The sequence below is a fragment of the Protopterus annectens genome, chromosome 4.part0 (genome assembly GCF_019279795.1).
Source record: "Protopterus annectens isolate FY-2018-M chromosome 4.part0, PAN1.0, whole genome shotgun sequence".
Taxonomy (NCBI): domain Eukaryota; kingdom Metazoa; phylum Chordata; order Ceratodontiformes; family Protopteridae; genus Protopterus; species Protopterus annectens.
The window spans coordinates 712,680,846-712,706,898 of record NC_056733.1 but is presented as its reverse complement, the minus strand read 5'-3'; the positions used below and the strand labels follow the sequence as shown (position 1 = coordinate 712,706,898).

The 26,053-nt window shown below is 40.8% G+C and overlaps 1 long non-coding RNA gene across 1 annotated transcript in view; it reads right to left on the bottom strand.

Moving 5' to 3' along the window:
- Positions 1-1,137: 1,137 nt before the first annotated feature.
- Positions 1,138-26,053, bottom strand: part of LOC122799558 — an 85,298-nt gene continuing 60,382 nt past the window's right edge. Inside the window, exons 2-3 of the long non-coding RNA XR_006364479.1 lie at positions 4,664-4,908; positions 1,138-1,247 (exon numbers count right to left, since the gene is read on the bottom strand). This is a non-coding gene — a long non-coding RNA (uncharacterized LOC122799558). The remainder of the gene's footprint in view (positions 1,248-4,663; positions 4,909-26,053) is intronic.

Below are 26,053 nucleotides of genomic sequence, written 5' to 3'. Positions count from 1 at the left end.
TAACGGAGAAGGGTCACAGACTATGAATGCATTTGGAATTAAGACCACGCCATTTACATGACATTCCCTCTCCCTTACACTATCATAAAAGATAATTAATTAGTCCATGTTTGCACAATGAGCTAACAAGTCATGTGAAATATCAGACGTGCTAGGAAAAGCCAGTAACATTCCAGGAATGTGTTAATATTTTAGTTAACTTCACAGACTATATCTCTAAGGAAGGTATGGGTTCAAATCCAGTGAGGTATAGTTTTGTCCTGGCTGTTGGTGGGGAGGGTTAAAGCCATGAGCTGTAGTCCATGTGGTACAGGACTTGGTTCCATCAGCGGTCATTTTCTACTGTCTGTGCTTGAGCAAGTCATTTAACCAGGCAGTGCTTGGCAGCAACTGGGAATTTGTACAAGGGTCCTTAGTGGTCTTCTGGATTGCAAGCTAAGTAACCACCCATGAACTTAATGGGCTAGCTTATAGGGAGAAAATATTCAGAGTTGATATTTAAACAAATGTAACATTCTTCAATTTTTTAAATACTAATATAGTGCTTTGAAATGTCAACTCCATATAGCTTTATTAGCTGAAAGCAGTAACTCATGAAAGCAGATTTGTTTTGCAGACTACACTTTGTAAAAACTTCTCACATCAGTTGTCAGCCTCTAATTAAGCATGACATTCTTATGGTTTAAATTACGTCTTAAGCTAAGAAACAGATAAAAACATTATTCATATGCCAGTGTAGAACAAAGTATTTGCGAGTAAAGCATTTTTTTCATCAGTTCTTGTTTTAAATGGCAAAAGTATCTAATCTGTAGGAGTTTACTTCAGTATAGCATCTTCAACACAATTCTTGTGACAGAACAAACAGTTCACAATGTACATACAGTTGGGCTTATTGTGTGTCTGTCAGTCTGGGACTTCATTACTGAGGTCATCTATCCACATACCACAATAGTAGTTGGCATCATCTTCAACCTGTACATCAGTGATGGTCAAGTAGGCAGTGTTACTGCAAATATCTACACAGCCCTTGAACCTGTCTGGAATTCCAGGCCCTCGGCCATGGTCATTCTTGTGAAAGTGATAGTAATACACCAGTCTTGGGGCATTCCCTGGTTTCTGCTGGTACCAGCTCAGATATCTATTACCAATGCAGTAGTTCAAATTCAGCATGCAGGACAGACGGACAGTTTCTCCTAGTGACGCAGACAGTGAGGAAGGCTGGATCAAGATAGGATGTGCTGCACAATCTATAAAATAAAACAGTGACGGAAAACTCTTGTTACAAAACTCGGTCCTCATTTTTTCATATTTACTTTTTTCACACACATACAGCTCATGAAAGCAGACCCTTACTGCTTTTTAAAGCCTGCAGTTATATGAATACATTTTGTGCATACATTCACTAATAACTCATGTTCAAATAAAGTCAAATATTACATTTTTGAGTGTATAATGTTTGAAATTGACTATATAATTTGTGGTTATTAGTATTACAGGAATACTGGTTAAATTAGAACCAAACTTGTCCCTGAGGTTTAAGTTTTACATGAGCAGACCATTTGTACAGCTGAATGGTAACTTGTTTATTGTTTACATTCTCGTACTTGGAGAGTACAAAGTGTTAAGTAACTAACATTACAGTATAAGAAACTGATTGATAGGTAATTTCCTTTTTACATTTCTCCTTTATCAAGGCAGGCCTTGAACCATGCTCAGCAGGGACACCCATACTTTGCATGAAAAAAGAGTTTGGTGTCACTCCTGCACTGAGCTTACAGTTACTCTGCAAATCATGTAAGGAGTGTCTGATTCTTTGTTGGGTGTCTCTATGTTTCCTGGGTTGACCTGTAGTCTGAGGCACATATCCCTGGTTCAACCAGAGAAGCTTTTACTGTCCTATAACCCACATGTTCAGTATTTTCCCAGAGGATGAGAAGTGATCTCTCTATTTTCTCAATATAAGTTACTGTGATTCTAGAATATGCATTAATATACTGGTTAGCTGCAATTTTCTGTGGCATCATAAATGTTGCTGTGATTATGGTTTGCAATCATGCAGTGCCCTTTGGTTGGAAGGACGGGTGACACATTACACTGCATTGTACATAAGACCCACTGTGGGCAGACTGCTTTACACAGAGCTAGTGTTGGACAATATATTTAAAAAGTCTATCCTGTGGATAATAACCTAAAAAAAGATAATCTGATTGACATGTGATCACATGGATTCTAACATGAAATGTGAGTACAGACTGCATGCAAATCTTGTGTCTTTGAGCTTGGGTTAATATAATGTTGGCGTACATATACACAGATCCCAGGCATATGCATTCTAAAAAGGATTAAGAGCAATTTAGAGACCTGAAGAAGTAATAGTCTGCCAGAGTGGGTTACTAGGATTGCAGAGATTTAAACCTCTTATTCCTACTTAAACATTTCTGCTGCACTATAATCTACCTAAATGAAAGAAGTACTCCAAGTTCCTGCCTAGAAATAACTAGTTTTAGGATCCACTCAGATCATAACTTGGGCCAAGGTGGGGTTGAACTGAGCAGCCTAGTTCATCCAGTTACATCCCCTTAACATTGAGTCTCACACAAATGATAGGCTGGGAAGAGAAGAGTCTGTGTTTTGGGGGAAGGCAGTAACCACCACATTCACTCCCAGATGCCACTGCAATCCTGCATTCAACAGAGTGGAGTAAGTAAATTCAGAAGAGGGTGTGTGTGTATGTGTGTCTCAAATATTGTGATTTTGGGACCTACACAAAATCCCTGGACAAGGACAGAAAAGTTGAGTAACTATCCTGGTTCAGTCACATGGAAAGGTCAGGCCTCTTGACTCTAGTCTAGTAATTACCATAGTTCCAAACACCTCACAAATATTTTATGCTGATATGGAGGATTTATAATCTGTCCAAGTGAACCTTCAAACTCCTGTAGCCAATATAAAAATGCTTTGATTGGGAGGAATTTCCATATGATTCATAAATAAATGCCAGATAGGTACTTCAATACATTACAGCAGATGCCTGTGGTAGATACATGAGAGAATAACTCTCTTTTTTTCATAGGAGGGAGACAGGATACAAGCATATGCAGAAAAACTCAGGCTTGAGGTTTAGAAATTATGTGATCATTTCTACACCCACTTCAACAACTGAGATTTTACGATTCCATGTAAATGAAATTCTGCTTGGGGCCATTGAATGAGATTGGTTCCTGTATTAGTGCTTGAGAATCGATGCAGTAGCGGTCAAGAAGGCATCTCTATGGTATGAGGAGAGAGTTAGAATGTTAGATAAGTATGTATGCATGCATTAGAAGAGACAACAAGGAAATATGGTGTAATAATAATAATAACACTGCCATGTGCAGGTCAGTGATGTACACCTTGCAGTAGAAGAGAGAAGAAAAGAAGAAAACATGTGACTGGTTAGCAGATGGAATGAGGGTAACTCTGAAGTGAAGAAAGGAAATGTTAGCCCTCAGAAAAAGTGGTGCTGCACTGAAATACAGTGTTAGAATAATGGTACAATCCAAGAAGATATTCAAAGTCCCTTAGGGTAAATGGAGTTAAAGCTGGATTATGGAGGCCATCTCTTTAGAGGGTAGCTGCAATATCTGGAAATATTCATGCTTTCTACAATTTCTACAAAAGACTGCAGTGATAGCAGCCAATGAGGTATTTATTCAGTTTTGAACATATGTTTCCAATATTGCAAAACAAGGAACAGTCACTAAACCACTTACTATATTATTATTATTAATGCAATTTGATTTGTTTAAATTGGCTTAAACATGGACAACTTCTATTTTCACTTTATTACTGTACCACTTACTCAAACAAAACGTTAAATCAGCACTGGAGTATAACAAACTACACCTTACCCAGAACATCATTTTATTTTACATTTGTTAACTGTGTAAATTCTTTGGTGTATGGACCCTTTTCATGTATGACCCAGGCCAAAAATAGAAATAGAGAAATAAAAAGCATAAAGCAACAGATCTACCAGAAACCACAGTGTATAATGATATGCCTCTTTATAAGAACAGTTAATTTTTACAAAAGTAGAGAATACAATTATACCTTAAGCATTTAGTAGTTTGTCTAATGAAAGTAAAATTGCAAGCTAAGAGAGAAAGGAATAGGACAGAACAGTACAAACTGAGATCAGATTAGTCATGGAGTAACGTGAGAATACACTGAAGTATGATATCAGTGTGGGCATTCCATCAGTTAGGTATCAAGTTACAAGTCATGACAGTTTTCTGGTTTGAGGGGGTGGCTAGCACATCAGGATGGTATGCAACGAGTTTCCCAGCAACCACAATTCTCATAGTGTTTATTGGCTACCCTGCTGCACTTTGACCTTTCAAACTTTTTTATACCATACATATTCCCTCAAAAGTAGCACACAACTCAACCTGAGATAGTAGACGTGTTACAATGTAAAAATCGATAGACATAGCTTCTTTGCATCATTTTGTTTTGTTGGTGCAAACAAATCTGAGTATAAAGACTCAGTACTGGAGAAGGGAAGAAATGCAATACTATTTCATACATTTTATACTGCTGAAAACAAATGTAATTATAATCCAACGCCTAAATAAGCTGTTTGTCTCTGCCTTAAAATAAAAGATGTAAAGATTATACTTACTGACCACCCAAGTGGTTACTGCAAGAAATAAGTATCCCATGTTCATTGTCAGTGTTGTGTTGTTTGTCGGCATTGTCAAAATGTGAAGAAAAAGGTTGGGGGTCTTCATCACTCTGAAATCTCTTCTCTTTCTCTTGCTCATTGAGGCAGCTCATGCAAATATTTTCTTCTTATTCTTTTCCAACTAGCCACCTGTCTCTGATAATCTCAGGGGACAATTAACCTTCACCGATGAAGCTCAGTGACTGTGTAGACAAAAGGTTTGGTTAATGCATTGTTTTTAGAAATGTCCTGCATTGCCTTTGATTTAAGTGATTTTTCATGAACAATCAGCATTTGCAGTTGATAAAGGGTCCCTAGATTCTGGAGATGGATATAGAACTGATACTGCAGTATACTGGAGCCAGTATCTAAAAGTACCAGGTGCTGGTTCCCAGGTGACAAAAGTCAGTTCTGTGGAGTGTCTGAAGACTGTGGAGCTTATCTGCATAAAAAAAAAGTTTATAGTAAACATACTGTTCATCTGTTCACAAAGGCACATGACTGCATGCACACAAAGAAACAGACTCACATGTTTTGGCATAATTTAATTCAGTCCATCACCTCAGATTTTCAGATCTGCAAAGGAATATATGAAGTTAAAAAACAAATAAATTCAGGGTAGCACATGAACGTATGTCACACAAGAAATGCCATGATATACTTTTATTTCAGTCTCATATCCTAGACTAACTCTTTATTTAAGGAACACAAGAAACAACATAAAGAGTCAGACCTTTCACTAAATACATATATATATATATATATATATATATATATATATATATATATATATATATATATATATGTTATATGAAGAAGTGCACTTTTGATCGACAGTGTGTTTGGTTGATATCTATTTAGTTGACAGCTTTGGTCAACTAAACAGATGGTCAACAGGTTGTGAGATCACTTGGTTCTCGGGTTGAGGAATATTCCCTTTCCCTGATTTTGTGTGATCTCAGAGTTAGTATATATAATTAGCATGTGGTGTGGGAGGTGCAGGTGGGCCTGGTTTTTAATGTTTTTCTTTTCTTTTAAATTTTGCATCCGTTGAGGTTGTTTCTCGTCACATGAGTAGCAGCATGAAGATATTCACGTTGTTGACATAATGTGGTCAGCATTTGGTACATCAATGTTTTTGTCTGTTGGCTAAAGCGAACATAATCATATATATGCAATGGTTTACGAAAAGCCATTATAGCAAACACAGTGTTGGAGTGCCAAGATGCTTATACTTTTAAATGTCAAAATAAAAAAAAAATCTATTGATCTACATGTGAGGAGAGTAGAAATCAGTACATCTGAAAAAGTCTTGATTATGACGTCTGGCTAGGCTTGATTTCTGCCGAGGAATTTATTGAAACCATTCTGGCATCTTCTCCTGTAGAGCTGCATGTAATCACTTACAATGCAGGATTAGGGTGTGGTCTGAATATGCTGTGACTTAAATGTTGGCCTAAGACTATTGTAATGCTCTCTCCTTCCACAAGAACAGAAACATTTTAACTACCTTTTCTGCATCACTTTAATTTCTGGTGCATACTCTAAGGCACTTTAAGGAAATGATGCATCTAACTTTGATTAGTGTACTATCTATAAGTAATTGTGCTGACAAAAGTTAATCGTACCAAACAGATACAGTTCTATCTTCTAAAAGAGACAAATAACAGTTTGACCAGAACAGATATATTTCTTTATGATGCTTTTTACTGTTTGGAATATTCTCTTTAATGAACCTTTCGACTGCTGATATCTAGGACTTATTCCCATCCTTTGGCAAAAGTTTGATTGGAAAATTGGAAAAGGACAGTGCCGACCAGTCACGAGGTGAGTCCCACAGGGATCGGTCCTGGGTCCTCTCCTGTTTGGCATCTACTTCTCAGAAGTTTGGCCAACACGGAGGGACTCTGGCTGACCAAGTTTGCAGATGACAGCAAGCTGGGAGCCATTATTAACTCCTCAAGTAATGTAGACATCCTACAGAAAGGCTTCATGGAGACTAGTGACTGGTGTCGAAACCATGGCCTTAACCGTAATGCCAAAAAATGCATCATCATCCCCTTTGGGAAAACTTCAGTTCCCACTAATTACCACATCGGTGGGAGCTCACTGACCACTGAAGGCATTATAAGAGATCTGGGGACACATGTTGACAGCAACCTCTCATTCGACCACCACATTGCCACTGTGGTCAGAAAGTCCTTCTGTGTGGCACATCTCATTACCAAAGGTTTGGCATCCGGAAAGAAAGAGGTCATCATCTCTTTCTACTCTCCCCTCATTAGGCCAGTCATTGAGTATAATGACCCATTTGGCATGTACTTCACTAGACACATGCAACAGCTGGAAAGGCCACAAAAGTACCTCACAAAGAGGATCCTAGACCTTAAACACATGTCCTGCATGGACAGACTCAAAAAACTCCAGCTATTCTCTGTCTCATATCATCTACTAAGAGGCGATCTCTGCTTGACTTAAGCCATATCTGACCCAGCTCTGTTAGAAATGCTACATCTGAAGAAATCCTAATCCCTCCACTCACATGCTCCAGAGACCTCAACCTCATTACCACAATCAACAGAACATGCTGGAGGGACAGGTTCATAACCCAGAGACTGCCCAGTCTCTGGAATAGACTTCCCATACATGTCAAGCAGAGCACCTCACCGGCCCTCTTCAAGAGAAATCATGATGAGTGGATGGGAAATAGAAAGTTCACCCTGGGGATCACTCCAGTGGCTCTACTTGATTGAGACACAATGCCAGGGCACTTCTATGGGCTAGGCTTGTAAAGGTTCCAGGGCCATTAGCCTAGTACACACCTATGAACCTATTATTATCAGACTTTACTTTTTTTAGTTCACCATGTTTGGAAAATACAGATTTTGTTACTCATATTGATTATATTGTAATACTTCTTAATGGGATGTCTTCAGGATACTTGAAATAATGGTCTACATACAAAAGGATGAGATTGTTGTATAGGAACAACTGAACACTGAATGTCAACCTTGAACGTGGAAGCATTTATAATTTTTTTGCACCTATTGCTGCAAGCTATCAAGTCCTACCCAATCAGGTTAAGCTTGTCTGCTCCCTCATATGAGGAAGATATCCTCTACTGTATTGATGTGACACTTGCTGAAGAAACCTGTCATAGAGACAGCCATGGAAGTCCCCTGCGCATTCACTGACCTATTGACAACTGTGTGTGTTACTATGACCCTTACCCTACCCCTGTGGAGGAAGGCACACAAGGACACATGATGCCTTCTCTCGTCCTGATGTATGCTTCTGCATACCCAATGAGGAAGACTATGACCACATGGTGACCCGGGAAGACAACGCCTACTCTCAGGACAAGCACCACACTGCCCACCTCTCCACTGAGGGATCTGTCCTGCATGTATCTTCCTTAACCCAACCTCCATCTCAGGAGAGCCTGTCTATCCTGTCCTTCATCTACTGTCATGCACCAAAACCATCAATGAAACACAAGTCACCTGGATCATAGTCATGGCTTTATAACGCTGGTGCAGAAAAATTAACTCTTCATTTTGATTTTGACTCAGAAGCATGCCACACAAGCTGCAGTCCTGAATCATGTGTTTAGTCTGTGCAATCATGTACATTATCCTATGCACTATTTTCTTGTATGATATTATTCCTAGATGCAAGTCACAGAGCTTCACACCCATTTGATTACACAGTAGAGTCCAGATAATCACCTTTCTGCCAGTGAACATGTCTACTTTCATATATGGCAGCTTATTCAAAAAAAAGGGAAGTCTGGCTTGTGTAACAAATGTAATTGTTTAATTTCATCTGGCAATTATTTCCTGAAGACATCACAGAGAAAATGCAAACCTAATGCATCTCTTGCAGCAGTTTTAATTTCTTGAGGCTTCTTTATGGTCACTGTATGACTACCCATTGTGCGTCCAAGTGTTTCCTCTAGAAAATCTTCATTGCATTCTTTAAGATATGCCCTGGGGGTCATTAACAGTTGTGCAGGTTTAATGTGAAGCTTACACAACTGCCATTTACTAACACAGTCAGCAGCAGCGCTCATTAAATATGCATGCTGCTCATTGCACCTACATGATTACAAGCACTGTTTCGTGGATAGCAATAGTGTTGGAGGCCATGAAACAGCGGTGGAAGCATGAGCATATAAAGTAAACAAAAATATTACCTGTAGGGTAAACAAAAATACTTACCTGTAGGCAAACGTATTATTTGAGCATGCATGCATAGCTTATATAAAGTAAAGGCAAGTGACGTGCGACTGGGATAATTTACACAGAATACAATGTGAACAGTGCAGGGATAATTACAACGGGAGGGTAAATGGAAAAACATGTACTCAGTTAATGCATTTAAAGGTGATGATGCCAGAAAGAAATATTTTTCAATAGGGAAAAAGTCCATATTGATGATGATAATAAATAATACTGTTTGCAACTGCTTACCTATGTTGGTGTTGTTTGTCTTTTGGCTTTTTCCCGGTAAGGGGTTGCCACAGCTGAACTCCAGTCCACTAATGATTGGCAGTAGATTTTTATGAAATGCCGAGGTGCCACCTCGATGCCCAACCTTCAACGAAGGCACACCCATTTATGCATGAATGTCTTTCGAATGCTACCCAACCACGGGGAGGACATGCAGACTCCATACAGAAGGCACTCCCAAGCCAAGCCGAGAATCGAACGGGAGAACCTCTTGCTGTGAGGTAACGCTACCGCCATACCACCGTGGCAGTGCAACTGTTTACCCATGTACATAACTTATAAATGGACATGCTAACAATGGATGTGACAGGAAAACAATGCAACAATTTAGCAAAGGGGATTAAATGTGATACCAATGTTGATAAAATGCCAAGTTGAGATAATAGTTAGAAAGGACAGTGTATACATGATGGGCCATTCACAAGCATGGCAGTTATAGAATATGATATGTATATACAGATCCCCTTCTGAAGCTTGAAATCCCATATGATCTAAACTCATTTCTACAAGATGAAGATACCAAAATGTTGAATTCCTGAATGGAGAATGTTTCCCAGACTAAGTAAACACTTGCCCAATATGCCCTTTTCTCCACTGTAATGCGATCCCGGAGTTAATATATATAGTTGGGAGGTGTGTGGGGGACATAGCCCTCCAACTAGGTGAGTTTTATTCACTATGGTGTGTTTTTTGTTTAATTTTGGGCAAGTGTTTACTTACCTTTGGAAAAATTAGCAGTTTGGGAATTCAAGGTTTTGAGATTTTCATCTTGTGAAAATCAGTTTTGATTATATGGAATTTCAAGGTTTAGAAGCAGGGGCGGCTCATGCTATATGACTGCAGGACTGCAGCATTCCCACCTAGAAAACAAATAAAAATAAAACTAAGAAAAACAAAAACAAACACTGTAATTCCTGGTAGTACTCTGCGCATGCGCGCACGCTCTAGATACACAGGAACACTCCCAGACTGCTTTCTCAGCAGTCTAGATAGGGGGAAAGGCATCTCAGCCCCAAGATGCCAAGCAGTCTGTGCAGTGATGATGTCATGGAATGGAGGCACTCCAGACTGCAGCAGCAGCAGGCTGGACCAATCAAGATGCATGTAGCAGCTAACGAGGTGCGCTGGACCAATCGCGAGCAGCTAACATACACCAGCAGGGATTTGGACTGTTCATCGGCAAGCAGCTAAGTGGGGATTTGGAATGTTCGGATATCTAGAGACACCAGCGGATCAAGCAGCTAATGTACAGCAGCGGGAATTGGACTGTTTGGATAGGGTGAGGTGTGTGTGTGTGTGTGTGTGTGTGTGTGTGTGTGTAATGCCCCAGTTGCTATATACTGGTGGCTAGAGCAAACTCATGGTGGTGTGGTAGGGAATACCTCAGGCTTGAACCCTGTACCTCGTATGCAGGTGGTAAGGGCCTGAATTTCCTACCCACCACCATTTGTAAAAAATTTGCAGATTTTTGCCTTATATTTGATCTGTTTTGTTCCTCATAATATCTGTGGTTTCTAAATGTCTAAATGCTTGGATATTTGATGGTGCAGTGGCAGCATTGTTGCCTCACAGCTGTAGGTTTTCAGGTTTGATTCTTGGCTGGGGTGCCTTCAGTGTGGCATCTGCATCTTCTCCTTGGGTTTGCTTTTGTGCCCTCCCATGTTACAAAGACATGTGTCTGCATTATTTCTTCCTAGGCCTCTGCTGAAAATTGTTTTTTTGTTCCAAGTCAGACTGTCCTGGTTAACAAATGTTAAATAAAATTGACAGGCATTTGAATTTCAGACTTCAGGTTTCTGAATGTTTAATCCCTTAAATATTTGATGGTGCAGTTATAGCATTGTTGCCTCACTGCTACAGGTTTCCTGATTTGATTCTTGCTGGGTGCCTTCTGTGTGGAGTCTGCATCTCCTCCCTGTGTTTGTGTGGGTTTGCTCTGGTGTTCTGCCATTTTACAAAGACATGTGTCTGCAGTATTTCTCCCTGGGCCTCTGCTGAAAATTGTTTATGTTCCGTCAGACTTTCCTGGTTAACAAATGTTAAATAAGTAAAATTGACAGGCATTTGAATTTCAGACTTCATATTCTTCAGAAATTACATAGTAACACAAAACCTTTTATTCTATCAATTTTCTAAGTTTATAAGATGAATATTTGAAATTCGTCCCTATTTTTGGGAATGTATTCTCCCATTATTGGCTTTGTCCAGGTTTTTTGTGCTAAGGTTGACAGCTATGGCAAGAACAGAATTTACTGAATATGTTTTAGGGCTGTATTCCCTCATTACTGGGTCTGTCCAGGTGTTTTGTGCTAAGAGGTGGACAGCTATGGTGAGAACTGAATTCACTAAATGATAGCCATTTAAGTTTCAGGCTTCCTCTCTTTCACAAAGCAGCTGATTTGGCATAGTGTTATGTTGCTCTGACTGTTTTGCACAGGGACCTTGGCAGTAAAATGTATGGTGGTAACACAGCATTTTATTCTAGCAACTTTCCAAGATTATACAAGCAATGTTTAATGTGTCCCTGGTTTTTGGGCTTTTGACCCCCCCCCCCAAATAAATTTTGGCTTTTTCCAGATTTCTTGTGCTGCGAAGTTGAGATGCAGTTAAGTATTGAGTAGATTTTACAAGGAGCCGAGAGCTGCAGGGGAAGAGAAGTGTAGTGCTGCTTATTCTGAGTCGGCTTGCATTGTTAATAGCACAACAGGTAGTGTACTTGCTTTTGATGCAGAAGACTGTGGGTTTTACTCCCACAAGGGGTGGATGCTGCTGTACTAAGAATGTCCTCTTTGGTGAAGACACTAACTATGAACCTGTTATCAGTTTGCCACCATTTCCTATTGCAATTTTACTAGCTTATCATTTTTTTAAATGTAATATAGGCAATTTATTCCTCAGGGGCAACAGACACTTTATTTTTCGATGAAACCATGAAATATAAAGGTGTTTGCTAGCAGGAACCTCTTCATTAGTTACAGATTTCTTTAATGTGGAATTATTTAGATGACTTTTACTTCTTCAGAGATTATGCATATTTACTGATAATGGTGGACTGTAGAAGTTTGAGTAGACTTTTATGATGGAAATGTTCTGAACTGGGCAGTTTTGTCATTATTGGTGCATGCATTTTGTTTCATTGTTTACTGGAAAAATGTTCAAAACAATAAAGTTAAAACATCCTCTAACAACTGTACTGCATTGTACAAGGAATATAATTTAGTACAATCAGAAATGTGGATCAAAGAGCACATGTATGTTTCATGTGCAAGGGGCCTATGATTTGAAAACAGCCCAAAGTTAATCTTTATCTGCCATTGGCAAAATGTATTTTCTTTGAATGTGGGTTTCAATGCTATTTCAATGAACATGAGTTTCAAGGGCAGAGAAGTTTTAATGCTAAGTCTGTTTTCATTGTGAGACTGAATTGCTTTGTTTAGCAGATGTCTTAGTGTTTGTGCTGTAAAATGCAAAATAAAACTTTCAAATGAAATCCAAATCATCATAGAAGTAAAGCAGTATGCACATTAGTGTTTATGGTAAATGGGGTGGACTAGCCAAGTAATGGTTCATTGGAATGGCTGCAGGGGGGAGGGCTCCATTCGACTATGATTTTGTGAGGGGGAAGGGTGGCAAACTCAAAGACAGGCCCGGCTGAACTATACCTCCCAAGTGTCCAGATTTTTACAGAATGAATAGATTTTTCCTTCTTATTTTTGGTTTGTTCCTCATAAAATTTGTGGTTTTCTGGCAAATCATTTAGGAATTAAGTCACTAAATAATGACAGACACTGAGTTTCAGATTTCATAACCTTCAGAAAAATGCATGCTAAAGTAAGACCTGTTATTCTATCAACTGTCAGTTTATACAAGAGCAATTTTTAGTACTGTTTATATGTTCCCCCAATATATTTGGCTTTGTCCAGATTTATTGCATTAACAGGTTGAGAGGTACATGCAAATAAATTGCTTTATAGAATTAGGCATAGCCAAACCTCTCAACTGTCCCTGATTTTAGCTCAAAATGTTGCTCTTCCCCGAATAATCCCTTCGCAAAATAGCAATTTTGGAAGAAAACATGAAGGGTTTACAATTAAGAAATAACTATAATAATCAGAGTTATAGATTACTTTTATTTCAGAAATGCATGTAGATTCTTTTATTTTGTCAGCTGCTCAAGTTAGCAGTACTAATATTAAAAAAGTGTCCCTTCTTTGACAGGTTCCCAGTTGTATTGTGTGACTATTTTATATTTTTGCGCATTTTTGGTCCATTTTTCATAAAATTGTGTTTTTTTTTGGCAAATTAGTGGCAAATCATTAAAGACTGAAGTTAGAAAATAATGACAGACATTTGAGTTTCAGATTTCATACCCTTCAGAAAATTCATACTAATGCAAGACCTGCTATTCTATTATCTTTCTAAGTTTATAAGAGCAATATTTAAAAATTGTCCTTATTTTTGGGCCTTTGTCCCACTTCTATGTATGGCTTTGTCCAGATTTCTTGCTCTGAGGTTGAGAGGTATGACAAATGTGTCAGGGCCGTCTCAGCCAGAGACATTTCAAATTGTGACATTGTTGTTGCACCCCACTCCCCCATGTAGTGACTCTGGATGTGTCCAAGCAAAGCAAGGAGCAGTTATGCAGTGTAAATGTTCAGAGTGTCCCCCCATCCAAGGTAGACACAAGTACTGCAGTGGCTTTTCATCTGTCCTTGATTTTACAGAATGGTCTGGTTTTGGTCATATTTTGTACTGTTGATTTATGCTTATTACTCAGAAAGTGCATGTACTGTGGTGGTGGTGCTACGGTAGCGTTGTCGCCTCACAGTTAGACATTGCCCGTTCGATTCTCAGTTAGAGCGTCTTCTGTGTAGTGACATGCGTGAATGGGTGTTCCTTCATTGAAGGTTGTGCGTCAAGCCCGGCAAGCTAGTACGTAAAAATCTACTGCCAATCATTAGCGGACCAGAGTTCCACTGTGGCGACCCCTAACCGGGAAAAGCTGAAAGACACAAACAAACAAACTCAGAAAGTGCATGCTGCTCTGTGTTTAAGTAGCAATGCTTTAATGACCGTCAGGTAAGCTTGTCTGAGATCGTAAGATGCAAGTAAGCTTTAATAAGCATACTGTTAAAGAATTGCCAACATTGAAAGCCTTTCTGTTGTTGCCATGCAGAGAATACTTACATAACTAGATAATGTATAAGCCTTGGGTATTGAAATGCATATGACAGTATTTGTAATAAAGGACAGAATTACATTATTTTAAGAAGCTCATTACACTTGTTGGAGACTTTCAGCCATCTCTGCAGGCTTTACCCGTAAACTAAACAGAATGCCAATCTATCATGTGTGGTCCATAACCTGTACAGTAATCCTTTAAGCAATGTATCTTGAGCTTGTTTCTTGTTTGCCTTTCATTTTTTACGTTGATCATGTTTTCCCCATGAAACAAGTAGATAGTTGTTGTCCGACAGCAGGTCTTTTTTGGATAAGAAACATTTTTACAAGTGGGGGCATCACAGAGATTGCTGCTTTCAGCACGTTACTTGGTACTTTAATAAAGTTGAATATAAATTATAATTAGAACTGCAGTGCAAGGAGAAGTGGTTTGAGTTGAGTGCTGCTTGTTTTTCTTATACTTGATTTTGACTGGCATTCCAGTAATGTATTTAAAAAGTAATTCATTTTTTCATGCCTCACAACCTTTTTGTTTCCATCTAGATATTAAGTAAGCTGTCATGCAGCCAATGCATTGAAATATTTTTTTCTTCTACACTTCATTTTGTCTTGATTGGACTCTCATAATGACGGTTTGGTACCCAGGGCAGCATATTTAATTGAAGTTACTTTTTGTGATTTTGAGCATAGCTCCTCCCCTTTCTAGTTGGCCGCACTCCTTCTCATTGACCCCACCCATTCAGCTGTCTCCTGCAGCCCCCCTTTGATTTGAAGTCACCAGCCGCCACTGTAGGACAATGGCAAGTGCTGCAGAGATACACTATGGCATAAGGCATTACTGTGGTCCACATTATTAGCTGGGACTAGGCTGTAACATGTGGTGTTTAGTGTATGGGAAACTGCAAAGTGACACACATGTAGGCCTTACTTGTCATGTATCTGCAAAATGGCTGAAGGAGGGGGGAGGGGTGTCAGCATGACACACCAGTGCACTGCAGCAGGGATCCTAAGGATGTTAAGAATGGATCTATCTGCACATACTCAGGTTCAGGACCTGTGGCAGACATAACCCTACCCCCACAGCAATAGTGACAGCATTGTGTGAACACCAAGGAATGTGCACATGAGTAGATCTTGCAATCATGCAGAGTAGGGGAACATGTGTAGGGCAGACTGAACATACACTGGCAGTTGCAGATGGCCCACGCTGGTATACCCCCTCCAGGAGTAGTGACTGCTGTAGTACACACAACAAGAGGTGTGGTAAACCGTCATGATAAGGGTGTGCACACATATGCCCACACAGTGTGTATGCCATGCAGTCAGCAGGCGCACACCTAACACAATCCGTAGACACTGCATGTGAAATTACAGGACATATGTTACATATCGGGCTCATGTACTGCTAAGATATACAGTGATGCGGTCCCATGGTAGACACCAGGTACACCCTTAATATCGCATTCAGCAGAGAGGTCACCTACAACCCACGTATGCAGCACTACAGATGCATTGGGGAAGTAGAAGTGAACAATAAGGAGTGTATCCAAATATTACAGTTGGCACATGATAGGCTGAAGGAGCAGCATATCTGGCATGTACTGAGCATTACATACACATGACACACCAGTGCGTGATATTATGGATAGAACATAGTAGCCCACACATATTGAAGCCATGCTCATGATGTCTGGACATACAGAGGGTGCATACCAAATGACAGCAGTGAGGCCATGTAAAACCACTACACACAGGTCAGGCAGGTAAAGTAGAAACAGGCTTTGTGTTGTGCCCACTTGTGTAGGTATTTAGAGGACTGATATATTAATGATTGGTATCAATGTGTGTATGTTAATGAGTGTAATGCAGAATGAGGTACCACATAGACATATGTGGGACTGTCTGTAAAGCCATGGACTGGTAGGTATTATGGAGGTGTGTGTGTGTGTGTGTGTGTGTGTGTGTGTGTGTGTGTGTGTGTGTGTGTGTGTGTGTGTGTGTACTGTTAGGCAATGCTGTACAGGTTTTAAAGTGCATTTATTGTTTTTCCCCACAGGTGGTGAAGTGGGTCAGGGTCCCTCCTGCATGCAATCTGATGTTGGTGTCCACACAGACACCGACGATTATGATAGTCATGTTGAGGCACAGGTGGGGTTGTCAGGGGCTGACACTGCGCCAACATTTGACATCCCCTTTTAGCCACCCCAACCCCGCACACAGTTTCAGTGCCTATACACACCCCATCACCAGTGGCCATAGCGAAGGGACAGCTGGTGTTCAGTGGCAGTGCACAGGAAAGTGTGGTAACCATGCCTACTGTGTCCAGTCACAGCAGGCATAGCCAGATGTCTGGCAGGGCACCACATAGGCAGATGTCCCAGGGTGCTCATGGTAGGTCCGCTGACATCATGCCCCTGGCAGAGATGACATAGCTGGTACCAGCAGGCGCATGTTCCAGGCTGTCATGGCAGTGCAGGCATGTATAGAACATTGCCACAGAGAAGGCCTGAGGCTGCAGAGGGCTGCTCTCACATCTGCAAATGACAATGCCTGTGAACTGGCTCGTGCCATCCGTGGAATAACTGAGTTCATGGATAGATGGTCTGGTGAGATGATATCCCTAATTGACCATGGCCTGTCCATGCTTGAACGGGTGGTGGGAGTGTGACAGCGGCCACTTGGATGTGGGCCAGCAACTCTAACAGCTGCTAGTCAATGTGGACATGCTAGGACACTAAGGGGCTACCGTAGTGGCAGTGCCAGCCCTGGCACTATGGGGGGGCACTGTCCACACCACAGCAGGTCATGAGCATGTGGTTCTGGCCAGTCCCAGGAGCGGACATTTGTCATCGTCAGGTGAGAGTAGCACATTGAGGCCTGTACCTGGACATGCCCATGGAACCCCTGACAGGCACAGTCCATGTGTCCATGGCCAGAGGCAGTGAAATGCACACCCTGCTAGGTATGGTTTGCAGCTGTCCATAAACACCTGTGTAGGGCAGCCACATGGCACAACTGTGTGCATGCATACCCACACATTATGCAAACACACCTAGGGCAACCCCATACCTACACACACCACATCACCATGCCCAGCTCACCACAGTATACCCCTCACCTACACACATGGTGTCAAATGTATGGCCCATCCTCGGCCTCTGGCAAACCAACATCACATCCTGTGCATATGATGATACCTGTGCCACTTCCCTGTCATCCATACCATCAGTGCAGGAACAGGCTCATATGGTTTTGATGCACATGGTGACTGTACTACAGTGTACCACAGTACTGTAGTGTAACATGTTGAAAGGTATAAAGTGTAATGCATAAATGGCAGGTAGTGTAGCCATCCAGCAATGATGCATTATAGCTGTTAGTAACACTGGTTGATTGCGGTCCCTATAATGTTATCCATTTGTGTTGTAGGTGTACATGTGTCAGCATGAGGATGGTCTGCATTCATATTCCACAATGGGATATGGCACTATGGTGACACCATAGCTGTGACATATCTGGGGTACAGTTGAACACGTCACAGGTTACTAAAATGGTTATTGCCTGTGCCATATGGACAGGTGACCTGCTGAGGCGAGCATACCCTGCAACCTGATGTAGACACACCCACATACACATACAGTTACTTGGCAACACTGGGACTAGACCCCTACCTGGCTATGTAGTGATACTGAAGTGTGTGGCTTACATTGCACACACCACACAGTGTTTAGGATGAGATGTGTCCCAGGTTACATGTTACATGCAGAACATCCCCAGACATGTACATTATGCTAATGGGGGATGTAATGGGTGTATATGGACAATATGTAGTGTGACATACCGTTTTATACACATTAACAGACACATAACAGCCAGACACACATGTGAGATACCAAGGCCTATCGCTGTTAACTAACTTGACCGTGTGTCCAATGTGTTACAGGTAGGCTGCACAAAGCAGATGCATAACTAGCTTGGATTGTGGTATCAGTTACCTGTATTGTTGATGGTGACAGTCATAACCATAATGTGGTACATGGGACATATACCGGGTGTACCTTGGTGTAATGACAGTGTACACAGCACCCACATCCCCCAGTGGATATTGTACTCCACGAAACCCATGATGACACTCTGCCATACCCACCATCACACATTGGCCGTGACTGCGATACAACCCATAGTATACTCCAACAGTGGTACTACAGGGATATGCATCTAATGCATATGCCACACATGTCGTAAGGTGTTGCATTGTCATGCTTCACCTATGAGCAGCAACAACACTATTTGTACTACTGTGTGGCAATCAGTATTGTAATAGGAGTATGTGGCCTTGGAATGCTGTAACCTACAGATATAAGGACATGCAAAACTACACACACATGCCAGAACATAATGGGTATCCCATGCCTATCGATCCATTTGTAAAACACTGTTGTGCTGGTACTGCAAGGCTTGTGTAGCCGGTATGGGGGGGGAGCTTAACAAGGTACATGTAATGTCCCATACAGCAGCAGCCACAACTGACTATGAGAATGGGTGTTGTGTTGGTTGTGAAGGCCCTCATGGAATTCCCAAGTAATAGATGTGCTAACACACAGACACTGCTATACTCAGTCATGCACACATACACATGTGTCAGTGCAGGGGTGCATCACTGTAGGTGGTCATAGCTGTGTACATAGCTATTGTCCATGGAGAGATGGGTTGTGTAGGGAATGTGTGTACAGTGGTATCATGCCACCTGCCATGTGGCAGCAGGCAATCTAATGACAGAAACCACTGTGGTGACCCTCAGGGTGAGAATGACATGCATCAGCCAATCCTCCAGGTGCCTCCTGCACATGGCCACTGAGGTGATCAAGTTGACATGTATGCAACATGCATTACAACACATGGTTAGTGTATGTGATGGAGACCTGTACCCAAGTATGTTCTGTTGACTGTGGTAGTGTAGTGGAGGTGGCATGTGGTGCATACAGGGTTACATCTTCTATATGTGCCAGTACTTACACAGCTGGGCATACATGTCAGTTTCAATCAAGCTTAGATTGCCTGTACATATCCCAGCTGGATACCTGCCATCTGCACATCTGTACAGGGGCTGACAGTCATCAGCTTGGCAAGTAGCTATGCAGTAGCATTAGTTTGTTGACAGATATATGTCTGTCAACAATATGTTTGCCATAACTACATGTCAGAAGCCCTCACTAACATGTGCTGTACATATGGTAGTCTACAGTTACATTCCACATGATGGATCATTACCCAGTAAGGGGTATATACTGTGACACAGCTCATACACCAGGGATACAACAACGAGGCCTCAGTGTCCAGCTATGCCCGCAGGTGTGCCTGTTGTCAGTACTACATTTAGCACTGTTCTCTTGCCTGGGTTAGCACTGTCAACAGTAGTACTGCCATGATACACTACATGCCAATGTGACAGCACGTACCCTGGGCTACTACACCTGTATATAACACATTCACATGGATAACAGTGCTGTACAGGCCTCATATATGTCTGTGTCCCACTCATGACACTCACACCCTTTGCTACTGTACTGACAACACATAGGCACATGTATTGTACATGGCATTACATACACTTATTACAGCTTATCAGTCTGGATGTTGTCATACCTCTCAACCTGGAAACATGAAAAATCTGGACAAGGCCCATGAAAAATAGGTACAAATCTGTATGCTGATTAACATCTAATTTGCATATATAATTATATAACCCCACCCACTCCAATGGAATTGTGGGATACCAACTTTCAAATGTAATTGAAGAACAGGCGACCAAAATATGGCACCAAATTCCCCATGCAGCCATTCCAATGTCCCATCACCTGGCTATTTCACCCCATTTGCCATAAACACTAATGTGTGCACACTGCTTTACTTCTACAATGATTATTTGGATTTTATTTTTACACTACAACAATGCACAGACACTAATAGACATCTGGTAAAAGCAATACTGTCTCACAATGAAAATAGACTTGGCATTAAAATTTGTCTGCCCTTGAAACTCACATTCATTGAAACAGCATTGAAACCCACACCATATCCAAAGAAAATGAATCTAGCCAGTGGTGGATAAAGATTATTTTAGGCTATTTTTCAAATCATTGGCCCCTTGCACACAAAACAAGAAACATACATGTGTTATTTTCTTTGATACACCTTCCTGACTTTATTAAATTATATTCCTTATATAATACAGCACACTTGTTAGACAGAGAGCATTTTAAATTTGTTTGAACATTTTTCCAGTAGACTGTACTATAGGCAATGAAACAAAATACATGAACCAATATTGAGAAACCTGCCCAATTCATTCCATCCAATTTTCATCATAAAAGTCTACTTCCACACCCACACTATAAATAGAATGACAGCAGTGTAAGCCATAGGCATCTTGCACAGCTTCTAGCACTTATTTTCAATTTCATTTTTTTTTTTGGGGGGGGGGCAAAATATCAAAAGCCAGGGACACATTTTAAACATTGCTTGTATAATTTTGTAAAGTTGCTGGAATAAAATGTTGTATTACCACCATGCATTTCACTAGTAAGTCTTGAATCCAGGACTCAATGTACTAGGGTCAGAGCAACATACCACTATGCTAAATCAGCAGCTTCCCGAAGAACAGGAAGACTGAAACTTACTGGCTATCATTTAGTGAATTCAGTTCTCACTTCTCATCACAGCTCTCAACTCTTAGCACAAAAAACTGGGGGAATACAAATTCAGTTCTCACTATAGCTCTCAACTCTTAGCACAAAAAACCTGGGGGAATACAAATTCAGTTCTCACTATAGCTTTCAACTCTTAGCACAAAAAAAAAATTGGGCAAAGCTCACAAGTGGTGGTGACTAGGGACATTAGGCTCTTTTTACCCTGTACTCAAGGTATAGGGTTTGATCCTGAGTACCTGTAGCCACCAGGTGTATTGAATGGGGGACATTTTCTCTCTCTCTCTCTCACACACACACACACACACACACACACACACACACACTCCCCAGAAAAGAAGTTGTGAGGAGTGATGTTTGCTCTTTTCTTACATTGTTTTTGGCATGTATGACTCTCTGCATTTCAAGTATCAACATTTCAATAGGGAGCTGAAATCTCAAGCTGCTAACTTCTGTTTTGCTTATAGATTTGTGCAGTAATATTTATACATGTAATATAGCCACTTATTATTTGTGAATTACACAAACACACACACACACACACACACACACACACACCTTATCATTCTACATTGCATCCACAGCCAGTCCTGAGCAGGTGTCTTCGTTTGAAGTTGAAGCAGCCAGACCAGCTGTTCCTGCTCACATCTGAAGCAGCAGCATTGCATCCAACAATTCCCGCTCGCATTTGAAGCACATCCATAGTTTCCTTACATCGCATGGTCTGTCCTACAAAATCTTAAATTTCCATTAAAAATGTCCCACTGTGGACATATGAGAAGATGACAAGCATAGTTTCCAGGCTTCATCTTAAACATATATGAATGGGTAAGCCTTGCAAAGTCCATGCTAAAGTGTTTTTGTTTTTTTTCCCTCCCTCAATCTGTAATGTTTCCAACAAAATGTTCAGCCAGGCCAGCCATTCCTGCTCGCATTTTGAAGCAGTGGCCAGCTGGAAATGTATGAGCTCCTTGAGCTCAATTCCAACAGGCTGGTAGAGGGAGCTGACGTTATCTTGCAGGCTGGAATCCCCGAAAGAGCTAACGTCATTGCGTACATGATGACATCAGCTCTAACAGCTGTGGAAATTTAAAAAACTAAAAAACAAAAAGAAAACATTTAAAATGAAGGGGTGCCACTTAGGAATCGTGGCACCCCTTCATTTGAACCCCAAACCTTGGTAAAAAGTGAGCATTTCAGCATGGCTGAGAGGTCTGGGTGGTGTGACCTGGTTACCAGAGCTAAGTCATGCTTAGTATCAACATTGCTGCAATATAACAGCTGAGGTGATTTGCCCACTTGTAAGCAAAGCCTACACTGTGTAAGCGCCCATACGTTTACCCATAGCGCAGCACTGCTTAGCTTTGCATAAACCCACACAAATGCACTTAAAGATGCTCAGAACTGCCTTAACCACTCAGTATCTGACAGCCTTTGTTCTGCCAAGCAACAAAATGAACAGCCCTTGCAGGACTTGAACCCAGGACCCTGAAGTCACAACACTTAACCACTATGCTATAACCACTGTGAAGACAGCTGTTGTTTTACCAATATAGCTGTCAATACACATATTGAGTAGTATTGAACAATTGTCTTTAGTTCCTAAATTGTGTAGTCCTTGTTATTAATATGACTGTTGCATCACATATGTTGTTTTATCATAATGTGCACATAGCAGATATATATGCTGAGATATATCTAGGAGGGTATACACAACTGTGAGGTTTACTCATCACAGGAATATGGTTGTATACATATAATAGGTCTATATAGGTCTACATGTACATACACATGTACACCCATACATATGTCTGTATACACATCTGTATAGTGCAACATATATATGGCCATGTGTACATATCTTCGTATGAACATATATATATATATATATATATATATATATATATATATATATATATATACACACACATATATATATATAGGTATATGTATATATAGGTATATATAGCTATATAAGTATGCACATCCTATGTGTACAGATATGCCTAGTTATGTTGGTATATATGTAGATATCTATAACTATATGTGCATACAAATCTATTCTAATATACCTACTACTGTCAATATATATATATATATATATATATATATATATATATATATATATGTATATATATATATATATATATATATATATATATATATGTGCATATATATATATGTGCATATGTATCCCTATCTGTGTATGTGTAGACATATATTGCTCTGTATATGTATATATCTGAGTGTTTATATGTATATCTATGTTCATATACATATCCATCTATGTATGTCGATATGTATATGTGTATATATCTATATAGATATCTGGAGAATTGTATGTACATATATGCTCAACATATGTCCTGAACATGGAGTAAAGCCATACCTCAGCCCCTATAGTCCCAACTTTGTAGTGCAAGGGGATGTCGGGTATGCATTGCAGGTATATTTGTAGACTATTGCTACTGTAATAGGGATTGTCTTCACAGACATGGTGTGTGTGGGAGGTCACATTTGCTTTTAACATGTGCACCATTGGCTACTGACAGACATCCTAGGGACATCATAGTACAGTACCACAGCTAGCAGAGATATTGCCCAGTATATGTGGACAGTCTGACACACTCTGGACAGTCTGGAGGAATACACAGAACCCTTTAGTGCAAGACATGCGGACCAAGCCTGACAATGTGGATGTTAACAGCCATGTAGATGGGTAAAACATATACCTACTGGTATACATTTGCCCCCATAGGATATGCATTCACACACCCCTGTCTGTCCTGACACACAATGACCACTGGTACAGAAGTGCCATGGCCAGATGCTACCCACTAGTTATTGACATACATCTGTAATGAATCCCACTGCTTTGTCTGACATACATGACTGTTATGGTGGCCTGTCAGCAGTACATCTGGCAAGTATCTGGACATGATATCTCACTGGATAAGTACACTAAGCTGCTAGGCATGTAACAAAGTACTGTGCAGGCTACAGGCATACTGGCTCAACATTGGCCAACATTTCCTATGGGGGAATGCACATGTACCTGCATATATAGCAGGCTCTACAGGAATGTCACAGCACAGAGTAACAGACACCTGTGTGAAAGTGCATAACCACAACCATTGTGAACACAGCCACAGCCACATATGGTAAGCTACCGTAGTATTACAGTATATGGACTATCTGTTCAACACCATCCTCATATGTGTCACTCATACACTAACCCTACATATACTGGCCCGCTACACAGTGTGGTCTGATGCCTGTCTGTGGTATGGGATATGTGTGTGTTTGGCCTTACAAACATGTAAGCTGATAGGATAACATACAGTGGAGCAGCATGTAAGATCAGATAGACAGGACCAAGAACAATGCCATCTACCACAGTCTGTACTCAGGCCAAGGTACATATTAACAATACACAAACTATCCACAATCACCATAAGTACACAGACCTCAGTACTGTACATACAACCACAAAATGTCCAGGTTATGTAATCAAATATAACCCTTACTATACATAACATGTGTAGCTGTCTGATATCTCACTGGCTTGTTATCAGATATGATGTCACTAAATATTGTCTACAGCACATATGCACCTCCTTCTGCATGACGTGTACAAAGGGTGACAGAATTGTGGCTGGAGGCACAAACACAGGACCAATATTGACACATTGCTGTGATAACCTCATACATTTACTGTTGTAACAGGGTTTGTTGCAACATATGTCCTATGAGGGGATATGGAGTCAGTAACTCTCGCTATGAGGGTAACACATAAAACAAAAGGCACCACACACTGCCCAGTCTGCAGATGACCCTACAGGTGGGGGTTTACTCATAAACATAGCACTGACATGATAGGTATTAAAACATGTAGGGCAGCCATATCCACACACACCCTGTTAAACCAAAATTACCCCAAATGCAGTATAGCAGCACTTATAGTCTGTAGTCAGGTCAGGCACATTCCCCCTTCTATTTGTTGGCCTGTTTCCCCAGTGTATGATGTTAGAGTAAATCCCCAATCCATCTGTAATGCTGTATGCCAAGCAACAGATCGAGTTCCTGCTCACAGTGAATGAAAAGGCCCAACACCAACATGATGTTCCTAGACATTGGAGTGTGTTACCATGCAATTGACTATGGGAATGTTACCACAGCTGTCCCACATGCAATCAGCTAGAGGAGGGCTGCAATTCATGCAGAGGCCATCAGCAGATCATGAGCATCACTTAAAATACACATGCTACTAACTAAGCAAAGCAGGTGCAAGTCTCCACATTCACCAGAGAGGGAATGAGAGAAGCAGACAGAGGCAAAGATAAGTCAGGGAAGGGTGAGAGAGTAAAACATAAGCATGCTTGTGTCACACACCTACCAGTACAGGGTATCAAACCCCTGTTGACTATGTAGTGCTATCACATGTCTATGCAGTTTTTAAATGCATCACATAGGTTACATTTTGAGGAGCCCTCCAAACGTATATGTGATGGTGAGTGACATCTGCAACAGTGATATGGTAGCTATATGGTAGGTGTACTACACATGGCTGTCCCCATGAACAGATGTCAGTATCAACACAGCCACACTCTCACAGGGACACACACACACATTGACACACTTGGCAGGGCCAGGAATAGAGTTCATCACTAGTGAGATTGCCACAACACAGTACTGTGCAGGCATGACATGCACCACAGGGGTCATATGGATGTTATATGGGCAAAGGGTATGTGGAGGTGTCTGACATCAGACAGCATGCTTTAGTATGCTAATGGGGGTTGTAGTGAGTGTGAATGTGGTCATAGGCATCGTATAACACAGACACAGGGTGCCAGTACTGACATTCATGGGTGCATTGGTTCACGGATGTGTAGTGGTCGACTGTGTCAGATGGCTATACAAGGCTAAGTGATGGGTATACTTTGGCA